The sequence below is a fragment of the Scyliorhinus torazame genome, chromosome X (assembly GCF_047496885.1).
Source record: "Scyliorhinus torazame isolate Kashiwa2021f chromosome X, sScyTor2.1, whole genome shotgun sequence".
Lineage (NCBI taxonomy): Eukaryota > Metazoa > Chordata > Chondrichthyes > Carcharhiniformes > Scyliorhinidae > Scyliorhinus > Scyliorhinus torazame.
Genome location: NC_092738.1, coordinates 31,633,673 through 31,651,222, shown reverse-complemented (window position 1 = coordinate 31,651,222; position 17,550 = coordinate 31,633,673). Strand labels below are relative to the sequence as shown.

The following is a 17,550-nucleotide window of genomic DNA, read 5'->3' as shown; positions in this document are numbered from 1 at the left end:
GCAAATTTACTGACCCACCCTTCAACTCCCTCATCCAAGTCATTAATGAAAATCACAAACAGCAGAGGACCCAGAACTGATCCCTGCGGTACGCCACTGGTAACTGGGATCCAGGCTGAATATTTGCCATCTACCACCACTCTCTGACTTCTATTGGTTAGCCAGTTCGTTATCCAACTGGCCAAATTTCCCACTATCCCATGCCTCCTTACTTTCTGCATAAGCCTACCATGGGTAACCTTATCAAATGCCTTACTGAAATCCATGTACACTACATCCACTGCTTTACCTTCATCCACATGCTTGGGCACCTCCTCAAAGAATTCAATAGGACTTGTAAGGCAAGTCCTACCCCTCACAAATCCATGCTGACTATCCCTAATCAAGCAGTGTCTTTCCAGATGCTCAGAAATCCTATCCTTCAGTACCCTCTCCATTACTTTGCCTACCACCGAAGTAAGACTAACTGGTCCCGCTGCTTTCCCTGACTGCGTGGAATTAACGCATTCCATGATTTTGCCCAGTTCTAGCGGTGCTTCCAGCCCTTGTTTCCTGTTCGCCCCCACCACCGGTATGTCCAGTCCATTGAGAAACTGTTCTATCCCTGAGCCCCCCCGGCTCGGAGGTATATAGCCCTCAGTAGAGGTTTGCAACGGGCTTGTTAGCCTCTTTTGGGTCTGCTACCATTTTTCCTCTGCACCAGCAGTTCCACGGCTGAGGCATTGACTCCATACCTCCAGTATGGAGTCAATCAGCCACTGCTTGGCTGCCCTTTCTTTCCTGTCCCTAAGGGCCCTACATGCCATGATTTCACGCCTAATCACTCCCTTCAGTGCCTCCCAGAACGTGGAGGGTGAGACCTCCCCAATGTGGTTGCAGGTTAGATAACCGTCGATGGCTTGGGATATCTTTGTGCAGAATTTCTTATCGACGAGGAGAGCTGTGTCCAGCCACCATGGGGGGGGGGGGGGGGGGCGTTGGGCCCGTCCCTTCTCCAACCTCACGTCCAGGTAGTGTGACACATGGTCGGAGATTACGATCGGCGAGTATTCCGCCTTTGTTACACCTGGAACCACCCTCTTCCTTACCACAAAGAAGTCTATATGCGAGTAGGTTTTGTGCACATGGGAGAAACCCCCCCCCATGATAAGTCAGTGGGTGTCTAGCTCTGGGATTTCGGCCATGTCTTCTTGACAAATTCTGCATCATTTGGGGCATATATATTTACCAAGACTACCGGCACCCCTTCCAGGGACACGCTGACCATCACGTATCGCCCCCCCCCCCCCCACCCCCACCTGGGTCCGTCACTGTGCTCATCACCAGGAATGAAACCGTCCTTTTGATTAGTATGGCTACTCCCCTTACCCTGGTGTTGAAACATTTGTCCCACCCAGCCCTTCCTTACCTGTAGTCGGTCCCTCTCTCTTAAGTGTGTCTCCTGTAGGAAGGCTATGTCTACTCTTGAGATTAGCGAGGACTCTGGATCTCTTCACCAGCACCACCAAGTAGAAAATGGCGAGTCTGTTACCTTGCCTCCCTGAGTCACGTTATTGAAGTTTCTCTGGCACTGGTCTGCACTCCTGAAGTTGGGCGAGTTGGCACCCTGGCAGTGCCACCTTCCGCCAGGCGGCACAAGTAATCAATTTGACAGGTTTCCTGCCACGGACACCCAGCAGGCTGTCTCTCGTCCAAGATGCTGAGCACGTGCGCAGAACTCATGTGTCATAAACAGCAGCAAATTCAGAGGTTGGCTTGGATGAATTGACCCGTGACATCCAAGTGCATCATGCCTTTAGAGGGACATAAATCCCAGAGATTGCTAATAGAAATTGCACTGGAGGTGCTAAGTGATTTTTTAAAAAGTATATCAGGCAAAGATAAACAGCAGAAACTGATGTAAAAAGTTAAGAGAAAGTTAAGAATTAGAGAAGCAGTATCTTCCATTGTCAGTGTGTGACTGCTGCTCCAGATGTGGGAGGGGGCACTTGGGTGTACAATGGAAATAATATTACATTGCCAGAGGCCACCAACTAGAACCACTTATCTAGAGCTGGTGAATAGGATTCAGTTTCTATTCACAAGAGAGGAGAATCCTTGTGGCCCTTGAAATCTACAGAGGAAGATTTGAATACACATTGGATGCTATGGAAGCTTATGGAGTGATCAGAAGGGCACAATCTACATTTTGCTTCCAGGAGGAATGCTGCAGAACAGGTTGTGGTTTAATTTAAGATTGCGGAACGTTGTACAGTTTCGGGAAACTTGGTTACACTGGGCTCATTGGTCTTCAAAGGCCTTATCATTCCAGTGCCTTCTGCAGCCTGCACAAAGAAGCAGGAAGCTGTGAGGGGGAAACTAATCTTGCGTATTAGCTGGGATGTGTTCTTCAGCTCTAAGATTTACCATCCACATAGGATAGATGAGAGATTCGCTTTCTTCAAAAGTGGAGTCAGACAAGGTTGTCTGCCGTCACCTGCCATATTCAATGTCTTCATCGGTGATGTGTTGGAAGGCATCATGAAGGACAGCCCTGGAATGTGTGTTCTGGGTATTTCGGAAGTACATGCCTTCAAAAAATAATAGCGTGTTGCTGCCAGATTCCTCTTGGGGAATCATGTGTGCTCCACTGATCATCATTTTTGGCTTTGAAGGCTGATTTTTAAAAAATCACTTATTGTCACAAGTAGGCTTCAATGAAGTTACTGTGAAAAGCCCCTAGTCGCCACATTCCGGCGCCTGTTCGGGGAGGCTGGTACGGGAATTTACAATGTTTTCCTCCCGGCATGCCCCGGACCCAACCTGAACCGATGACTAGAAAATAAAGTTGTGTGCTATTTCTTCCCCTCTTCAGAAATTTGTAAACTCATCACTGCAAAAACAAGACGTAACTTGGTATCTTATAGTTTCCCCCATATATGGGCTTGTTTAGCTCAGTGGGCTAGACAGCTGGTTTGTGATGCAGAACAAGGCCAGCAGCGCGGGTTCAATTCCTGTACCAGCTTACCCCGAATGTGGCGACTAGGGACTTTTCACAGTAACTCCATACTTGTGACAATAAAAGATTATAATGATGAATTGTTGGGGATATACCTGCAGCTTAAGTCACAAGTCCCACTGCATTCTCAATTTAAACATTTGCTTCCAAATAGATTAGGTACGACCATTATATTTCAGGTTTTACCGAAAAGCAAGTGTTATTCTGGGAACAAGAGCCTCAAATCAATAGCAAAAATCCTGAAACCTCCTGTAGTAAAAACCTATTTGGCCACCTTTAAAAGCGGTGGATGTATTGAGGGCTGTTTTTGAGTTCTTTGGAGTTTTCTTTTCTGTTGCTTCATGTTACTGTGTGGGAAACCTAACCCCCAATATTGTTTCCTGATCATTCATATGTTATGGGTCAGGGTTTAGAGAATCCCAAAGGGTATCATGGAGTTCACCTGACCCACAACTTTTACTAGATTGTGGTATGGGGAGCACACGGCCCACTCTACAGGTGTGGTACAGCAGAAATGGAAAAGTATTTTTTAAAGCAAAACAATGTATATTCTATGAACTCAAGTTAACCTTTTTAAAAACATACAGTGAACATCTTAGCAACCGTTAATTCAAATACAACCCCTAAAGAATACAACACTAAGTAATCTGTATGCCGTCCTTTTAACATCCAAAAGACTTAACAAACCTTCAAACAGGAACACATTAGGGTTTACATTCAAGACTGAAAACATTTATAATTCTTCTGAATTCACCAAATGATTAAGAGATAGTCCTTCATGGCAGAAATCAACAGCAGTGCAGCTCACAGACACACCCAAGCTCTTCTCAAACTGAAACTAAAAAAGCAGAAGGGGCGCTCAGCTCCACCCACACTCTGACATCACTGCAGTAACATGAGCAGCTCCATTTCTTAAAGGTACATTTCTGAAACACTCATTTCTTAAAGGGTACTCTCACATGACACACATTGTACCCACAGATTGCCTCTATGAGCTTAGCAATGAGGAGCATCAATGAATAAAGAAAAACAACGTCTGTTTTTATGGCGCCTTTAATGAAATCAAATACATCAAAGTGCATCAGAGAGGGAAAACACAGATGCCAAGCAGTGTTGCGACTGCAACTAGGGGGCAGTTACTTCAGGAATGGTCAGCAAACCAGGTTTTGAAAGAGGTGACAAAGAAGAGGAATTTCGGAGAGCGTTTCCAGAGTTACGGGGCCTGGCCAGCTGACGGTGAAGGAGAGAGGGATACACACAAGGAGCATGCACTCTGGCTCATCAAATGGGATGAAGTTGCAGAGGTAGGTTGGGGTGAAGACATGTGGACAAGTAGAAGGAATTTGAAGATGACACATTAGAGGACAGGAAGCTAAAGGAGGTTAGTAAAGGTGGGTGTTGGGGGCAGAGAGCCTTGGAACTAAGTATCAGTTATATCTCTATACCTATTTGTTACTCCCCAACCTTCGTACCCAGGTAGGTAAGAGAACCCGATTTGCAGTCACTGCGCTACCCCAGTAAATGCAGTGAAGTGTCCTACCCTGCAATATTGAATCATAGAATAGTTGTGTAAAGAAGGAGGCCATGCCAGCTCTCTGAAAGAGCAGTTTACCTCGTCCCACTCCCCGTGTCCTTTCCCCGTGGCCCTGCCGTATGAGACTGGGTTCACACAGTGTGCAGGATCTCCAACCCATGTATCTGAGGAGCTTTCACATAAGAAGCAAAGTAAAATCGGAGAACCAGTCATCCCAGGCTGCTGTCCACTTGCTACTGGCAAGCAGCAGAGGTGGCAAAGAGAGACTCCAGTGGGGTAAATAAACAGCTGAAGAAAATAATCGAATATATTTGAAAGTTAAACCAGTATATTGTTAAAGCAGTGAGTAACAGCACCCTGGGATGGCAATGGCAGTGAGTTACTGAGCCATACAGAGCAGATTTAATCCCCCCAGGATCTGTTGAGTTAGCAGATAGCAGTTGTGGGAGTTGTCGGGGAGCCATGACTGGCCTTAGCATCCCTGGGGTCGGAAAAGCGAAAAGGTCAGCAAGGGTTATGCTTCTGATCATTGTTGGGTGATCCCTACTAGAAGTGTGCATGTGTGGATATGAGGCCAGGACGGAATTGAGTGAAGTTGTGATGCTCCCACAGTCAAATAGCTGAGCAACACTCACTGTCCGGGATTAGGTAAGAAGGTAAGGACACCCATTGAGCAGTCCCTCAAAATTGGTGCATTGAATGCCCTGCTTCCTGTCCAGTACTGTCCCCCACAAATCGAGTCTTGCCATCTTTTCTGCTTCTCTTGTAGCGGCCAATCCTCTTCTGCTCCGACAAAAACAGAAAATACTGGACAATCTCAGCAGGCCTGACAGCATCTGCGCAGAGAGAAGGGAGCTGACGTTTCAAGTCTGGGTGGCCCTTAAGAATCATAGAATTTTACAGCACAGAAGGAGGCCATTCGGCCCATCGTGTCTGCACCAGCTCCCGAAAGAGCTACTCAGCTAGTGCACTTCCCCAGCCCTATCTCTGTAGCCGTCTAAATTCATCACTTTAAAATATATATTTTTAAATAAATTTAGAGTACCCAATTATTCTTTCCAATTAAGGGGCAATTTAGCGTGGCCAATCCACCTACCCTGCACATCTTTTGGTTGTGGGGGTGAAACCCACGCAGACATGGGGAGAATGTGCAAACTCCACACGGACAGTGACCCGGGGCCGGGATACCACTTTAAAATATATAACCAACTCTCTTTCAAAACCTCCTATGGAATCCGCCTCCACCACTCTCCCAGGCAGCGCATTCCAAACCCCAACAACTCTCTGAGTAAAGAAGTTTCTCCTCATCTCACTCCCAGCTCTCTTGTTGACCATCTTGAAATTGTGACCCCCTAGTCACTGACTTACCAACTAGTGGAAACAGAATATCCTTCTTCACCCTGTCAAAATTGTTCAGAATTTTGAACACCTCAATAAGGTTGCCTCTTAATCTTCTCTGCTCCAAGGGGAACAAGGAGTCATCACCTTCCTCTCTCCACAGACGCTGCCAGACCTGCTGAGATTGTCCAGCATTTTCCCGTTTTTTGTTTCATTCCAGCATCTGCAGTCATTTGCTTTTTTTCCCTCCTCTCCTGCTCCGCTTGTCTTTCCTAATCCAGTCCAGGGACTGCATTGTCTGCCAGTGTCACCAGACAACAAACACAGTTACTGCTCGTCAGTTCCTAGCTGCTCTTGAACCCAATGCGACTTAAGAAAATACGACAGCTGTGAGGAAGCACAGGGGAATAGACCAGATCCAAGTGGAGAGCGACATCAGGACCGTAAGATACACAAAAAGGCCGTGCTGAAATTGAAATCAGGAGCCGAGGAGCACTCAAGCATAGCCAGCAGACATGATTTATAATTTGTGTGAGAGTGAGAGAGAGAAAACATGATGCAAAGAGGCCAGCCCATTCTGCAGCCACAGGAGCAGGAATGAATCACTTGAGTGGAGTTTGATCAGAGGAGGTTTTCAATTGGTTAATGTAGGTGTGATCCATAATAAATATCCAGCTTCTCTCTGTCTCACAGTCACTCACTGTTCTGCACCAATGCTGCTGCTGTGGGATGAAAACAATCTGGGCCAGCAACCGAGGAGAAATAGAAAATATGACTTTAAAAAAAACCCTCTGCAATTCGAATAAGGGGCATGTGTCTCACTCTGGAGAGCCGGAGCTTTGCATTTTAGAGTTGGACTCCACCTTATGCCAGCATTTTTCTGGAGATGTGTCCTGACTATTATCAATGGACACCTGCTCGCTCAATAGTGTCTAATTGTATCATCATTCAGGAGGAAGAACAAACAGACCCTTTGCAGCAACTCCATTTGTAGAAAGGGATTGGGGGGGGGGGGGGGGGTAAAAATTAACAAATAAAGAAGGATTTACAATCAGTTCTCTAAGCTAACTTTGGGTCAGAAGAGACCGAGTTCAGATCACTGCAATCCAGTTCCACTGGTGCTACAACACTCCTGTCAGCTTTGCCCCGTGATGTTCGAAGGAGCCTGTTTGTGACGAGGGAGAGAAAAACATCCTGCCGAGGAGAAGGGGGTGGGAGGTTAGAGAGAGAGTGAGCAGGGCTCGGTCTAAGCCGGAGCACAGAATCTTCAGGAGACGGGGGCGGGGGGGGGGGGGGGGTCATTAGGGGCAAAAGAGAGATTCTTCATTGACACCATTCGTTACTAATGGGAATGGCACAGATCGGGACAACTTGTTTCAGTCACTTCTAACCCTGTGTTTCATCTGTGAATTGGACACAAGGAAGTCGGTGTTGGAGAGGAGACTGACTGACTTCCCCATTGCAGCGACAGAGCATTCCCAGATCAGGCCCAGCAAGGGTTCGACCTGGAGCAAAGCTCCCTTAACCCTAATGCCTAGATTTTTTTAAAAAGTGGACCCTAACCTCTAGCCAATAATAAACTCGTCAAATGCATGCAGATGAGCTGGGCAGGCACAGATTTTTGTTGACGCGATTACACTCCAGGCAACACATTAGGTAGATGCCTTGGTCCTATTTGTGTGTTAGTGCTTCAGGGAAGGTGCAGTGGAGCTGGTGAGAAAGGGCCTGTTCACCCTCACCCCTGCCCACCTCCCTCCAGCAACACCGTGGCAAGGTGGCTGAAATAAGAACAACGCCAACATTGGAAAATCAACACCAAAATTGAAAAAGGCAGCATCTGTGGGGAGAAAAACAAAGTTAATGGCTCACGTCGAGGACCTTTCACCAGAGCTGAAGAGAAGTAGAAAGCCAGTGGAAGGGCGGGAAGAACAAGGGAGGAGGTCTGGAAGGCGGGGGAGTTTAAATAACAATAAACACGAGAAAGAAAATAGAACACAAAGAAGCTGAACAAGGTAGAAGAGACAAACCGAAATTCCATCGCTGAAGAACAGAACTGGCTTCAAGGTAGGCATTTCTGGAAGAGAAGTGGCAGTGAATGAAACACTAACAAAATAAGCTGCTGTCCATCATTTTCTCTGTCCTAAGGCTGATATTGAGGAGCGAGGAGCCCCCAGACAATCGCCATGTACCTTCTAGGAGGGGTACTAATACTGGTTGGTATCAAGGATGACCAATGGAGACTCCACTGGGGAGAGTGACTTTAAACAGTAAAGGGGGGGGGGTAGAGTCAGGAACAGTTGAAAAGTTTTTTAAAAGTACATTTATTTTCATAAATAATTTTATATGGTTGTGGGAGGATAGCCTTTGAAACAAAACATATCTCATCTTTAAAAGAGGCAAAGATAATCATCATTATGGCCACTGGTATCTATGGCTCCGAAGCCAGAGAAAAATGTGGCTCTCGGGCTGCACGTGTAGAATTTGGCGGGATTACTTGAGGTAATGCCGCACTGGGAAAAAGTCACTTGCGAAATCTGAACATCCCTTTTTGTTTGGCTCTATATTGATTTGTTTTGAATAGTTCTGTGAGGAAGGCGTGTTGACAGAGGAGTTACTGAGCCCAACCATGTGAGGGAGCTGAAACGGCAGCCGGATTTGTAAAGGAGTGAAGAATTTAGTCAGCTGCCCAGCCTAACATTGGAGGCTGCACCTTTGATCAGAGAGACAGAGCTCAGATTATTTCCACCCAGTCCCACTGGTGCTAGAATAGGGCCTGCAACTCTCTTGTGGCAAAACCAAAACAGATTTAGAGCTGTTTTGAAGAATCTCTGGTTAATGATTGCAATTTCGTGACTGGTCAATCCCCATCCGCCACATTGCCAGACACTCCCAAACCAGTGTCACCAACCCCTAAACTAAACTATTCCAACATCCACCCAAACAGAAATTGAAAAGAACAAACTCATTTTGATCAATTACTCCTGTTTGATTCCGAAAACGGATCTTGTAGGTAACTATACAAATTTTGTATTTAGCAATTTTCGAAATTAAAATATAGAACCGTATAAATTGCAACTATTGTCCTATTTTCCTCGGACATTTGCAACATATTATGGATTCGAGTGCTTCCTCATCAGTTAGGATAATTTATTGACCATGCTCCTGCAATTACTCTCTTGGTAAGTGGAACGGAGCCAAGCAGACCAGGGAAATCACAAATTGTATTTCTGATCTGTGCTGATTTCAGGCAGGCGGCAGTGACTGTTGCTATCAGTAATCTCCGTGCCCCTGAGCTAAGGAGAAGCCACATTAGCCAGAGTTCCCACTCTTGAGCACTTTGCTGCGACCTCTGCTGGATAGAGTGTGTTCAGATGCTGGGTGAGGGTAGCTTCTGATTTTACTCTGATCCCCCCCCCTCACACCCGCCCAACCTGTCAAAAGTTGACTCGTGAAGAATGATCACTTGGAGCAATAAAGGGTTGCCAATTGCTACTTCCTGTGGAGCTACATCCCAGCAGGAACCTACACCAGCAGTGGAAGAGTTAAGAGAATCAGAAAAAGTAACATACTTGGCAGCTCACTGGTGCCTCTGCCAAAGGCCTATTTTTCATCTGGAAGTTGGTGAGTGTTAGGGGGCTTTCAACCACGTGATCCCAGCAATGCTACATCTTCACCTGATGATCAGGGGTCACTGAATACTGATAAGGCTGACATTTCTCCTTCCTAACCCTTGAGGCCTATTGGAACATCTCAGTAAATTCTGAATTCTGATTCCCGGTGGCCAATTGACCCACTAAGACATTGGGAGTCTTCCTCTCACTTTTTTTACAACCTGGACTTTTGATTCAGCTGACCCCCCATCAGTTCTTTTTATGTCCTAACTCTGTAAATGGCACCTTAGAGGAGAAAAAGTGTGAAAGGAAAGAGCCTCGAGTGGTCCCACATAGGGACGAGCTCCCCTTTTATGATGGTAAAGCATTTATTTTGGTGCAGGTCCCCCTCAATAAATCTTAATGATGCAATGAATTTTTAAAAAAGACCATCTTTGTGACTTTCAGTTTGAAAAATACAAAAATGATAGATAAATTGATAATGAAGGAAAATGATGCATTTTAACCCACATCTATTGAACCACTGATGCTAATTTAATAAAAACATACACTTGCATAAGAAACTGAATAATATTTACAGTTAATATTGGACATAAAAATGGAACTAAAAACAGGGGGGGCAAACTAAATGTGACAATGTTTAGCAAGTTTTTGGAATGCAGGGAAATAATGAAATTGCAAGCATATAATGAATCATTAAAAAAAAAATCAAAGATGAATATGAATATTTTATTAATAGTTGCGTTCTAAAGTTAAAGGGAAAATGGAGGCATCTCGATTGCAACAATTCTGAAGGTTGTTGGTGGTGTGTGCCAGCGGAGGATGCTGTACAATGGCTGCATGTTAATGAGTAGATGGTAATCTTTCTTTACAAAGTCAAATTTATGCAGATGATGCTGTTGGGTCAGAGCTGACTGACGTCATTAGTCTCAGCCACCTGCCTGAAGAGAGAGAGAGGGGGGGTGGTGAAACTGACTCTCTGCGAAATCCACCAAACTTTGCCATTTCTGGCTGGCCGCAGAGCTCGGCGCCCGGCTGGGGGATGAGCTGGATGGCCAGGTGAGTGATGTGACCCGGGTCCTTCCTCCGGATCGGCCGTTTAAACCCCCCACCCTCCCATCCACCCCCACCAGATCGGGCGGGCAGCAGTTTGGGGGATCAGCGTGCGTGCGTGTGATTGCTGTGCAGTTTTGTATCTTTTTTTTCCTCCTCTCTCTCCCTTGTGCTTGTATCACTTCCTCCTGCGGCCGGCTCCCGGGCCATTCCCCCACTGGGTCTTAGAGCCCGCACTCTCTCCCGCACGGGAATCAGATACAAAAGAGGGATCCTGCCAATCCCCACCGTGCTCGAATGGCGACTCACATTGTTACTCCACCCGCAAAGTGACAACAGATAGTTTGGGACACGCAGAACGGCAGCCACAGGCGAATGTGGCCTTTATTTACCAGGATGCCTTTGCATTTATTGCGTCTCGATTGGCTTGTGGTTGTCAAGAATATCACTGCTCTTTCTTAAAGGAGCTTAGAAATCTACTCAGCAATAGCTGCTGTACAGTTACTAAAGTTCTATTCAGAAAGTTACTGTGAGCGTCTAACTTTTATATACCAACGCTTTCACACGGGTTGAAATCAAATAGGTTCTCCTGCAGCGGAGGCCCCACCTCTGCCTCTTGTTCCTTCACTTTACTCCTTAAACGGCCAATGCGATGGTCAATCCCGCTTCAGAATTACAGACGTTAACTGGGAAACCTGGCAGATACCTTGAGGAAACTTTCATAGGGGTGGCATGGTGGTTAGCACTGCTGCCTCACAGCGCCAGGGACCCAGGTTTGATTCCGGCCTTGGGTGACTGTGGAGTCTGCACGTTCTCCCCGTGTGTGCGTGGGTTTCCTCCGGTTGCTCCGGTTTCCTCCCACTGTCCAAAGATATGCAGGTTAGGTGGCTTGGGCATGCTAAATTACCCTTGGTGCCCAAAAATTAGGTGGGGTTACAGGGTTGCCAGAGAGTGGACTTAGGTAGGGTGCTCTTTCAGAGGGTCAGTGCAGACTCGAAGGGCCAAATAGCCTCCTTCTGCACTGTAGGGATTATATGATTGTTTTGTTGATAGAAAGCCAGATTTACAAAGTCAAATTGTGTGAATGGGTCGAGCTGGGTGCTACAGACCCTTCCTTCCACCCAGACTTTCAGTTACACCATGTCAGCAATGAAGTGGGCCTTGGCATTATTGTCCTCATTAGTGTTACTCCCTAATGTGTGGTCACATGCCAGGAAGAATGCCAACAAATCTGTCCACAAGCATGACCCTGACCTTCCTGTCACTTGCCATTTCAATTCACCATTTTGCTGTCATGCTCTGGTTTCTGTCCTCAGCCTGCTGTGTTGGTCCAGTGAAGCCCAATGCAAACTGGAGAAACAGCATCTCCTCTCCTGATCAGGCACCTTACAGCCTTCCAGACTCAACATTTGAGTTCAACAATTTCAGACTGAACGCTGCCCTCCATTTTGAACAATGCTGTAACTTGTTCTCACGTTTTGCTTTCAGAGAGTGGTAACCCATGTTCTATGAACACATTCTGCTATCTGATCTTTATGCCGCTATTAACATGTGCCTTAGTCTTTAACACTATCATTAACACTTAACATTCCCTTTGTTTTATGTCCATGACCTAGGCCCAACCACCTTCAGCTGCTCCATCAATGACCTTCCTTCCAACATAAGGTCAGAAGTGGGGATGTTCGCTGATGATTGCACAATGTTCAGCGCCATTTGCGACTCCTCAGACACTGAAGCAGTCCCTGTCCAAATGCAGCAAGACCTGGATAATATCCAGGGTCATCTGGACTTGAAACGTTAGCTCTTGTCTCTCCCTACAGATGCTGCCAGACCTGCTGAGATTTTCCAGCATTTTCTCTTTGGTTTCAGATTCCAGCATCCGCAGTAAATTGCTTTTATCCAGACTTGGGCTGACAAGTGGCCAGTTACATTCGCACCACACCAGTGCCAGGCAATAACCGTCTCCAATAACAGAGAATCAAACCATCATCCTTTGACATTCAATGGTATTACCATCACTGAATCCCCCACTATCAACATCCTGGGGGTTACCGTTGACCACAAACTGCAATGGACTAAACGTATAAATACTGTGGCCAGAGGAACAGGTCAGAGGCTAGGAATCCTCTGGCGGGTAACTCACCTCCTGACTCCCAACGTCTGTCCACCACATACAAAGTACAAGTCAGGAGTGTGATGGAATACTCTCCACTTGCCTGGATGAGTGCAGCTCCAACAACACTCAAGACGTTTGACCCCAAAGAGGACAAAGCAGCCCGCTCGATTGTTACCCCTTCCACAAACATTCATATGAACTAGGAGCAGGAGTAGGCCATCTGGCCCCTCGAGCCTGCTCTGCCATTCAATGAGATCATGGCTGATCTTTTTGTAAGAAGTCTTACAACACCAGGTTAAAGTCCAACAGTTTTTTTTTTATGTCACTAGCTTTCGGAGCGCTGCTCCTTCCTCATCCCACATCTCCACATCATGATCTTTTTGTGGACCTAACTCCACTTACCCGCCCGCTCACTGTAACCCTTAATTCCTTTACTGTTCAAAACCCTATCTATCTTTGCCTTAAAACATTTAATGAAGGAGCCTCAACTGCTTCACTGGGCAGGGAATTCCACAGATTCACAACCTTTTGGGTGAAGACGTTCCTCCTCAACTCAGACCTAAATCTGCTCCCCCTTATTTTGAGGCTATGCCCCCTAGTTCTAGTTTCACCCGCCAGTGGAAACAACCTCCCTGCTTCTTAACTATTCCCTTCATAATTTTATGTTTCTATAAGATCCCCCCTTATTCTTCGAAATTCCAATGAGTACAGTCCCAGTCTACTCAGTCTCGCCTCATAAACCAATCCTCTCGACTCAGGAATCAACCCAGTGAATCTCCTCTGCACCCCCTCCAGTGACAGTACATCCTTTCTCAAGTAAGGAGACCAAAACTGTACACAGTACTCCAGCTGTGGCCTCACCAGCACCCGATACAGCTGCAACATAACCTTGTTTTTAAACTCCATCGCTCTAGCAATGAAGGACAAAATTCCATTTGCCTTGCTAATTACCTGCTGCACCCTCGACCGATGAACAGTGGCAGCAGAGTGTACTATCTGCAAGATGCACTGCAGGAACTCACCAAGGATCCTTAGGCAGCACCTTTCAAACCTTCCATGACCTCTACCACCCAGAAGGACAAGGGCAGCAGACACATGGTAACACCACCACCTGGAAATTCCCCTCCAGGTCATTCACCACCCCGACTTGGAAATATATCGCCGTACCTTCACTGTCGTTGGGTTAAAATCTTAGAACCCCCCCAACAGCACTGTGGGTGTACCTACACCACCTGCAGCGGTTCCAGAGGGCAGCTCACCTTCACCTTCTCAAAGGGCAATTCGGGCTGGGCACTAAATGCTGGCCTAGCCAGCGATATACACAGCCCATAAAAATGAATTTTTGAAAATCTTTGTCAAATCTGTCCTGTGCTCCCTGATTGTTATTTTGGCCTACCCCCTCTCTTCACCTATACAATCCATCACATTTCTACCTCTCATCAGCTGTGAAGAATGACATACGGACTCGAAACGTTAGCTCTGTCTCCCTCCCCACAAATGCTTCCAGCCCTGCTGAGCTTTTCCAGCATTTTCTATGTTTAGAACAAATCTCTTACCAGCGAGCCACCCTGAAGCACTGAGTGAGGGAGCACGGGTCTGTGCCTTGTCATTCCCAACAGAGTTGCCATGTAGAGATCAGACTCTCCCCATCGGAAAAGAGGAAAAGATGCAGAATCAACAGGTCTACTGTAACAGGATCCTGTCGCCTACTGTGGGATAACCCTTGTTGCATCATAATATTCCTTTTCCTTTCTCTTGGAGAGGCAGAATGTGAAAAGTAGAGCCACATACTGACAGATATTAGTTATTCTGTGTGAAAACTTTTTCGCCCCTTCTCAAGGCGCTGACGTACGTTGGGGTAAAACTCAATGAGCACTGACCACCTTTACAGTATCCTATCAAAGAGGCTATTTTTAACGAGTAAGTGCCAGTAAACAAACTGGCCACCGGGCACATCGTTCTCGCTCAGTGTTTACGTGTAGGTAGATTTCGCGAGGAGTTACTGGGTAGTGATTAAGAGAGAGAGAGGGCACCATGGCTGATTCTCATTTTCCCCCTCTCCTTATGCCAAGAGCACTTGGTGTCACTGTGGCTGGAAACTCAGCAGAGGCCAGGAATCAAACCTCGTAATGCTATGATTTGTATGGTCCCTGTACTGTACTGAGTTTTTTCACTGAGTCATTGGGAGTGGGAGGAGTTGTCTTAAAAGAATTTCAGATGGTAACTGCTGCAGAGATATTATGACAAAAATGAAACTGCAGAGAACAGTAATCTGTAGTGTCGAGTTCTTTCAATTGAAATGGCATGTTATTGATTATTGAATTTTCACAGAAATATATTGTGCTGTACAGTGTCTGATGCATAAAATAAGAAATATGCTATATTACAAAAATTTGTCCCGGTTTCCTCCCACAGTCCAAAGATGTGCAGGTTAGGTAGATTGGCCATGATCAATTGCCCCTTCGTGTCCAGGGATGTGCAGGTTAGGTAACGGGGATAGAGTGAGGTGGGCAGGCGATGGACCTGGGTACACTGCTCTTTCGGAGGGTCGGTACAGACTCCAAGGGCCGAATGGCCTCCGCCTGCACTGTAGGAATTCTATGATTTTATAATGTAGAGAATCCACTGAATAATATAGGCACTTTGTGATCGAACAACGTGCATTTCTGTAACTCCCCTGTGTCAACCTGGATTATGTGCTCAAGTTCTTGAGCAAAACTTGAAGGAAGAGCCTTCAGGCTCAGAGGTATGAACATCAACCAACAGAACCACGTTGACACACACAAAATATTTGATATAACAGGCTATGCAGACCTTTTATACTTGTAATGTCCTCGACCGATGTCCACACTTGAGGCCAACAGTTTCATCGCTACTGTCACCCTGGCTGAACGCAGTTGACTCAGGACATACTGGGAAGAAAACTTGCAACATTTTTAGTCTTTGTGGCTCAGAGACGCAGATTGCTCCAAGTCACCACTGGTGGAGCCCACTGTTGACGTACAAATTGACGACAGCGGGATTGGAAACTACGCCTCTTCTGGCTGACCTAGCGAACCTACTGGTGACATTGTTTGTGGGTTACAAGGCGCAGTCACTTTGGAATGGTTGGCCTAGTCTACAATGGCCTCCTCTGATAACAGTGCAGTTACTGTTGAAGCAGCAAAAAGGACCAAAACAAGCCCAAGAGGAACAAAGAGAAAGTGAGAGAGGAACCAACCTCGTGCTATTTGATGTTGTGAGAGAGTGGGAATAATGTGGCGCTATCGATTACCAATACAGTGTGGGACGAAGTCCACCTTCATGCTGAGTTCCCAGTCTCAGCTACATTGCCACAATAATGCACCAAGTTGAGACACACACACTGGGAAGCAATGAGGGACAGTCATTGCACCCTTGATAACACTCACCCTTGTAAGCTTTTCAATAGGCCTTTGGAGATAACCTCAGCAAAACCTGGGGAGCGGTTTCTTCGCTGCACACTTGACTGAGTTGTGTTTCATGCTATGGGAGATTAGGAAATGGGGGAGGGGGGAGAGAAAGGACCAGGGTATTTCCCCTGTTTTATCCTCGAACTGGGATTATCCCGTGCTAATAAAGTCCTAATTTGTTCATTATTTTCTCTTAATCCCGGTCCTTCATTTGTCTTTGCCGCTGTACATTAGGACAACTGTTTGGCTTTCTTGTTTCTTTTAGTACTCTTACAAACAGCTTTCAGGAGCCACAGGAGAGCTGGTCAGGTTAAGTGGGGTGGCACGGTGGTTAGCACTGCTGCCTCACAGCACCGGGGATGTGGGTTCAATTCTGACCTCGGGTGACTGTGTGGAGTCTGCACGTCCTCCCCGTGGCTGTGTTAGTTTCCTCCGGGTGCTCCGGTTTCCTCCCACAGTCCAAAGATGTGCAAGTTGGGTGGATTGGCCATGATAAATTGCCCCATAGAACATAGAACATACAGTGCAGAAGGAGGGCATTCAGCCCATCGAGTCTGCACCGACCCATTTAAACCCTCACTTCCACCCTATCCCCGTAACCCAACAACCCCGCCTAACCTTTTTTGGTCACTAAGGACAATTTATCATGGCCAATCCACCTAACCTGCACATCTTTGGAGTGCGGGAGGAAACCGGAGCACCCGGAGGAAACCTACGCAGACACGGGGGGAACGTGCAGAATCCTCACAGACAGTGACCCAAGCCGGGAATCGAACCCGGGACCCTGGAACTGTGAAACCACAGTGCTATCCACTTGTGCTACCAGACCGCCCTCCCGGTCCTTCTTTAGTGTCCAACGGTTAGGTGGGGTTACAGAGATAGGGCGGGGGAGTGGGCCCTGGTGGGGTGTTCTTTCAGAGGGTTGGTGCAGGTTCGATGGGCCGAATGGCCTCCTTCTGCACTGTAGGGATTCTATGAGTTCTAAATGTGACTCTTAACATTTCTCTCCCTACGGCAGCACGGTGATGCAGTGGTTAGCCCTGCTGCCTCACGGCATCGAGGTCCCAGGTTCGATCCCGGCTCTGGGTCACTGTCCGTGTGGAGTTTGCACATTCTCCCCGTGTCTGTGTGGGTCTCGCCCCCACAACCCAAAGATGTGCAGGGTAGGTGGATTGGTCACTCTAAATTGCCCCTTAATTGGATATAAAGAATTGGATACTCTAAATTTATAAAAAAAGAAAAAAAAATGATTGCAGAAAACTCCAGCAACGTTTGGCCGTGTGAGAATATTTTGGAGCGGATGTGTGCGTGCGTGCAACCATTCGGTTGTCCCAAATAAGCTCCACTTGTGTGGATAACTCAAGCGTTTGAGCTATAATTTTCACCAAGTGCTGGATGGGTCCTGCTTGTGCGCCGAGAGAACAAAATAAATAATTGCATTTATATAGCGCCTTTCAAGAGCATACGAC

General features: G+C 46.6%; 1 protein-coding gene across 2 annotated transcripts in view; it reads left to right on the top strand.

Moving 5' to 3' along the window:
• The first annotated feature begins 7,252 nt into the window (after nt 1–7,252).
• The window catches only part of LOC140405484 (bromodomain adjacent to zinc finger domain protein 2A-like), a 389,217-nt gene continuing 378,919 nt past the window's right edge, over nt 7,253–17,550 (top strand). Inside the window, exon 1 of one of the 2 annotated variants that reach the window (XM_072493982.1) lies at nt 7,253–7,934. The gene's annotated coding sequence lies outside the window, so the exon portion shown is untranslated. Of the gene's footprint in view, nt 7,935–10,420; nt 10,541–17,550 lie in introns of those variants that run through there. The other variant, XM_072493981.1, reaches the window with a different exon arrangement.